The sequence below is a fragment of the Malurus melanocephalus genome, unplaced genomic scaffold (genome assembly GCF_030028575.1).
Source record: "Malurus melanocephalus ecotype Western Australia unplaced genomic scaffold, MMel_1.1 scaffold_947, whole genome shotgun sequence".
NCBI lineage: Eukaryota > Metazoa > Chordata > Aves > Passeriformes > Maluridae > Malurus > Malurus melanocephalus.
The window spans coordinates 56,624-62,269 of NW_026624179.1; the positions used below are offsets into that span (position 1 = coordinate 56,624).

At 60.5% G+C, this 5,646-nt stretch overlaps 1 protein-coding gene across 1 annotated transcript in view; it reads left to right on the top strand.

Annotated features, from left to right (window-relative positions):
• HIVEP3 (HIVEP zinc finger 3) overlaps positions 1-5,646 on the top strand; it is a 99,769-nt gene that overhangs the window by 15,360 nt on the left and 78,763 nt on the right. The window contains exon 2 of the mRNA XM_057386279.1: positions 577-669. The gene's annotated coding sequence lies outside the window, so the exon portion shown is untranslated. The remainder of the gene's footprint in view (positions 1-576; positions 670-5,646) is intronic.

Sequence of the window (5,646 nt, forward strand, 5' to 3'; positions counted from 1 at the left end):
GGGAAAGGCTGTGGAGTGCGCGGGGGCAGCTCGGACCCGCTCCCGCGTCCGGCCCGCCCAGCTCGGCCCCGGGCGGGACAGCGGGGACGGGCGGCGGCCGGGCATCCCCGGGGAGAGAGGAACCCCCGGACTGGGGGATCCCTAGGCCTCCAGGACCCCCAGAACTGGAGGATTCCCGGGTCTGGAGGATCTCTGGGATGAACAACCCCCAGGATTAGATGACCCCCAGAACTGGGAGGATCCTCAGGACTGGATAATCCCCAGAACTGGAGGACCCTGTGGCCGGAGGATCCCGTGGCCGGAGGGTCCCTTTGGCCGGAGGGTCCCTTTTGGCCGGAGGGTCCCTTTGGCGGGAGGATCCCTTTGGCCGGAGGGTCCCTTTGGCCGGAGGGTCCCTTTGGCCGGAGGGTCCCTTTTGGCCGGAGGATCCCGTGGCCGCGCGCGGAGCCCCAGCAGCCGCTTTGACAACAGGAAACAATGTGGAGTGAATGGAAAAAGGGGGAGGCGCTGCCCGAGCGACTTCCCTTGACATCACTGCCCAAATAAGGAGCTTTAAACCAACCTTTTCTATTGCAGCGCGGCAGAAGATCCCCCTGGAGCCGCGGGGTCCAGCCTGGCGCCGGCAGAGCCATGGGAGAGCCGCGGCTGCCGCGCGGGGGGCGAGTGCAGGTAACGCCGAGCGCTTCCTCCGGCCCCGGCTCTGTGCGTGCGCGCGTGTGAGTGCCCGGAAAGCAGGGATGCGATGGGGATTTATCGCGTGTCAGCCGTGCCCGGCGCCGGGAGGGCTCAGCGGGAGCTGGGGCGGCGCGGGGGGCACAAGGGCGCTCGCCGGTGAGGTCACCGCAGCGAGGGACCGGGAGTCGGTGTCGCGCTCCCGGGCACAGCCCGAGGGGTTGTGGCTCTCGATGGACCGCCAGCAGCTCCGGGGCTGCGCTGGCACCGCCGCAAACCCGSGCTCTTAATTGGCGGCCGCCCCTAATTAAGGAGCCGGGCGCTCCGGCTGCAGCGGGAGCGCTGGCGGGGCCGGGGCTGAGCTTGGCGGCGTGTCTGGGGCGGATTTCCTCCTTGTCACTCGCACAGGAAAGCGAGCGGGGCGCCGAGGGGTTGTTCTGGGGCCACACGTGATGCGACAGCAGCGGTGCCAGCGAAACCCCCGCGGGAGCTCCTGCCAAGGAGGATGTCGCATGTCCCCGAGCCGGAGGCTGGACTTGCTGTCCCTGCTCTTGACCCGCGGGGAGTTTCACCCCTTTTAAACGCTCCTCGATCGGCACCTGCATATCGGCGGAAAACGAGGCGGCTTTAAAAACGCATGAAAGCTGAGCAGATGAGCGCTAACGATTTAAGCCGCTTCGTTCTCCTCGCTGGAAATTAATAACGCTTTGATGCGCCCGGAGGTGCGACCGRCAGCGCCTCACGGGCTCAGCCGCTCTATGCAAATGCGGGCATTGTTATTCCGGAAAAAGGCGCCGTGCATGAGTTTGTTTTTCCCCTCCTCGTTCCTGAGCTCTCCGGCCGAGCTGAGAGGGCCTGGCACTTTTACCCAGTTCCCGGAGAGCGGGGGGAAGCGGCCGGGGCAGCTGACACGGTGATTTATGGCGTGAGCAATACAATCCAAGCCCCGCTCCGCTGCCCGGGGATCACCTGCAGCTCCCAGGCTTTGCGTTTCCCTGGTGCTGAAGGATTATTGGTGTCCGGGCGCGGAGCCAGCTTTTACCTTGGCTGTCTGCGTGTCCTGGTGCCCCTTCTGGCCCGGCTCCCCCCTCTCCCGGTTGATTTGGCATCTGTGACCCTCCAGGAAGGTGTTTGCGCTTATGGGGACTGCTGTTTTTCTCACAATCTCAGTGCTGCAGGAACTTTTCCTCGGGATTCTGGTGGGGAAACGTTCCCGGTGGCAGCAGAGCGTTTCCTCGCTCGGAGCAGGTGGGATCCTGCGGGGTGGGATGCTGCGATTCTCACTTGGCTCACGGGTGTCAAAAGGCTCCGAAGTGTCACAATGTCCTCGCCCCCTTCTGCCTCCCCTTCTGCACTGAAAGGATCCTGGAAATAGGATTTCTCTCATCCCTAGGGAAGTGTCATCCGATGGGGATATAGAGACCCTGGTGCAGGACGGGGGCGGGGGTTGAGCTGGGCTGTTCTGAGGTGATTTTCRGAAATTCTGCCCCCGAGGTTTGCCCTGGGGCTTCTCGGGYTGGTGGAGGATTCTCTGCAGTCCTKGTTAAGGAAGGTGAAARAAAATCTGCARAGGGCCCSTGTGAACTGTGCACCAGAGAAAAAAACTCGCAGGAGTTACTGGAYGATTAATTAATTAATTAGTTAATGAGGGTGTTAGCAGCAGAGTGCTGCAGCAGGCCTGGGGCTGTGTCTTGGGGGCACAAATGGGGTGCAGCCCCTCAGGAAATCCTCCGAGGAGCCTGGGGCAGCCCTTRCGGCCCGAAGGAAGGGATTTACTCCCCTCGAGGGACCATTTTCATCCCCACCCACCCCGGACACTTCTCCTTTCTCGCTGTCAGCCCTCACCCACTTCGGGGACCTTGTGCAGCTCCTCCCCTGCGCTTTCAGCAGGGGAACAAGGCACCCTCAGAAGGTTCCTGTGCCCCCCGCGCTGCTCAGAGGCTGCCCCAGGTGCAGGAGAGGCGGCGAGAGCCGAGCCAGGAGCGCAGCGAGCCGGGTTGGCTTTGCTGGCCGAGCACGTTCCCAGCAGGGCTGGGGCGGGGAGGGGGAGCGAGCGAAATCCCAAATGTTTGGAGTTGGCTGCTGGAAAACACGGGTCAGGAGAATGGCTCAGTGTTCGGGCGGAGCAGAGCGGCGTGATCGGATGTGGGGAACCGCTCCGGGGAGCCGCGGGTGAGTCCCGGCGGCAGCGCTCCCGAAAATAACATTTATTCCGCGGCSAACAACGGCAGCGCTGTTGAGAAACCTCCCCCGGGCCGCGGGGCCGGGGCAGAGCCGCCYTGGGAGGTTTCCCGGGAACCCGGAGGAGCAGGGAAATGTGTCCTGAAGGGAAATCACCGGGGCCAGGCTGGGGATTGGGTGGCAGCCCGGTAATGAGGGGCTCCTGGGAACTCCCTGCGCGTCACTGGCGCGGTCCCAGGGCCGTGTCCAGCTGCTTCAGCCTCGGCAAAGCGGATTTTCCTCCGCCTCCCTCCGTCCCCCCTGGCTTGCTGGAGTTCCTGCTGGCTCCCAGCTCCGCTGTTAGAGCTTTTTGGCCGCACGTGTGGAACGCCAGAAGCGCCTGAGCAGCCTCCAAAGCGCCTCGGAGCGTTCGGTTTCTCGGCGAGGGGAGGGTCAAACGGAGGGAAAGAGGAAAATTACCCTCTGGAAAGGAAAGAGATTTGTTTCAAATGTACCTCCAACGCCATTGTCTGTGCCGTTGGAAAGGCTGCTCGTTAGGGGATTTTTATGGCTCTGCTGGGAGCTGCGGGGCTGCCGGGGATGCAGGGAAATGTTTTTATTCTGATTTCCACCCTGCCCGCTGCACTTGCTGAGTTCYCCCTTCGCACCTCTGGCTCGTTAATCCCGGTTCCCGCCGAGCCGGGACCACCTGGCAAGGGGACAGCGCTGGTTTGCGCTCCCGGAATTCCAGGAACGGGGCATTCCCAGCGCCCTCAGCTGGGATCACAGCCCCTGCAATCAGTGTGGGAATCAGAAATGGAGATTTTCATCCTGCCCGGCTCTAATTGCGAGCCTACAGGAGGTCAACCTCCCCAGGAGCATCAGGAGGGGTGGGTGTGTGTGGGGCTGGGGGGGGATCAGGCATTCGGGAAACACTTGGGGAAGGTGAATGTGGCCATAAATCTTCCGTGGCCTCCACGCTGCCTCATTTCCTGGGCAAAGCCTTGAGCCAAACCCAGGCCATGATTCCTGGGAAATTCAGGTTCTCCTCGCTGGGCACTGTGGGCCCTCCATCCCGGGCAGTCCAGACCCTCCATCCCGGGCACTCCTGGGTACTCCAGGCCCTCTTTCCTGGGCACTCCAGACCCTTTATCCTGGGCACTCCAGACCCTTTATCCTGGGCACTCCAGACCCTTTATCCTGGGCATTCCAGGCCCTCCATCCTGAGCACTCCAGACCCTCCATCCTGGGCATTCCAGGCCCTCCATCCTGGGCACTCCAGACCCTTTATCCTGGGCATTCCAGGCCCTCCATCCTGGGCACTCCAAGCTCTCCATCCTGGGCAATCTGGGCCCTCCATCCTGGACATTCCAGGCTCACCATACTGGGCAATCCACGCCCTTTATCCTGGGCAATCCAGGCTGGCAGAAGCCCCTGCAGAGCTGATTTTTGCCCACTGCCCCCTTTTCGAGGTTCTCAGAGAGGATGAGCCAGGCTGGCCCATGCAGCAGGGGAGGAGATCAGCCCTGCAGAGCTGAGGGGGTGAGYGCAGCCATCCCTGGGTGTTTACAGTGGAAACCTTCTGAGCAGCATTTCCCGCAGAGGAACAGGAACCGACCCGTTAAAGACCTCGGGGGTATTTTCGTAACCTTTTTTTTTTTGTTGTTGTTGTTTTTTTGGGGGTTTTTGTTTCCAGTAGGACGGAAAAATTGCAGTTTTGGGGCCGCTTTCCTTCCTTCTGGGAACARCTGGGCAGCTTTTGAGCTGGGATAGCTGAGGGGAAAACATGAGCTCAGGTTTTCCTACCTTCCCAAAATGGGTKTGCTGTAAGCAAGGACCGCTGGCTGCTCTCTGCATCCCCTGCAGGCACAAAAGGCTTTTTAGGGGCATTTTGTGGATCAGCCACTGCCCCAAAGTCACATCAGAGCATCTTCAGCTCTGGGGGAAACCCTATTAATCACTTCCTTGTGTTAACGAGGTTTTTAGCTTCAGCAGCTCCTCAGTCTCCAGATCCTAAGTTATCTTTTAGCCCTTCCCTTGTTCCTTTCCCACGTTTTGGAGGGTTTCCTGCTTGTTAAAGTGCTGTCCAGGCTTTTGGGTTTCAGGTATTTTGCTCCATGTTTCCAATAATCCTACAGATTTCAGACAGAGGTTTGTCAGAGAACAGATGAATCCAGACCTGGGATTTGGGGTTCTCCCAAATCGGCTGCGCTGAGACCTGGAGGGCTTTGCTGAGCCCTCACTTGGTGCTGCGGGGGAAACCCCAGGAGAATCCCATGAAATCGAGCCTGGCCCTTTTCCCAGCCAGCTCGGGTCGGAGAGCAGGAATTCCCTGAAATCCTCCCTGCAGTGCTCCAGGATGGAAACCCAGCTTTGGGCTGCTCAGTGGCCTCTCCTGAAGGGTTCCCTCATCCAAAAGGGTCAGAACGACACAAGCAGCGCTTCCGTGGCCATTTATTGTCCCTTTTCTGGGGAATTTGGAGAGGATTTCTGGCTCAGTTGCACTAGGACTGGCATCCTTCATCCTCAGCTCTGGGATGCACCTGCTGAGGGGGCTGGAGTGGTTTTTATTTKGGCAGGGAGGGATTTTCCATGGAGTTTGTGTCACTCTGAGGGGTTTTGGGAGTTTCCAAGGGGTTCAGGAAGAGCCCCCAGACCCTGGATTTGTGCCTGGTTCCTCCTGCCCTGAGTGGCTGGGAAATACCCGGGAAAAAGGGGGTGGGAGGGTGAAGTGTCCCCCCATTCCCGGCTGTGCCTGAGGATGCCGAGGAATGCCAGGAGTGACCCCGGCACAGGGGCTGTCACCTTGTCACC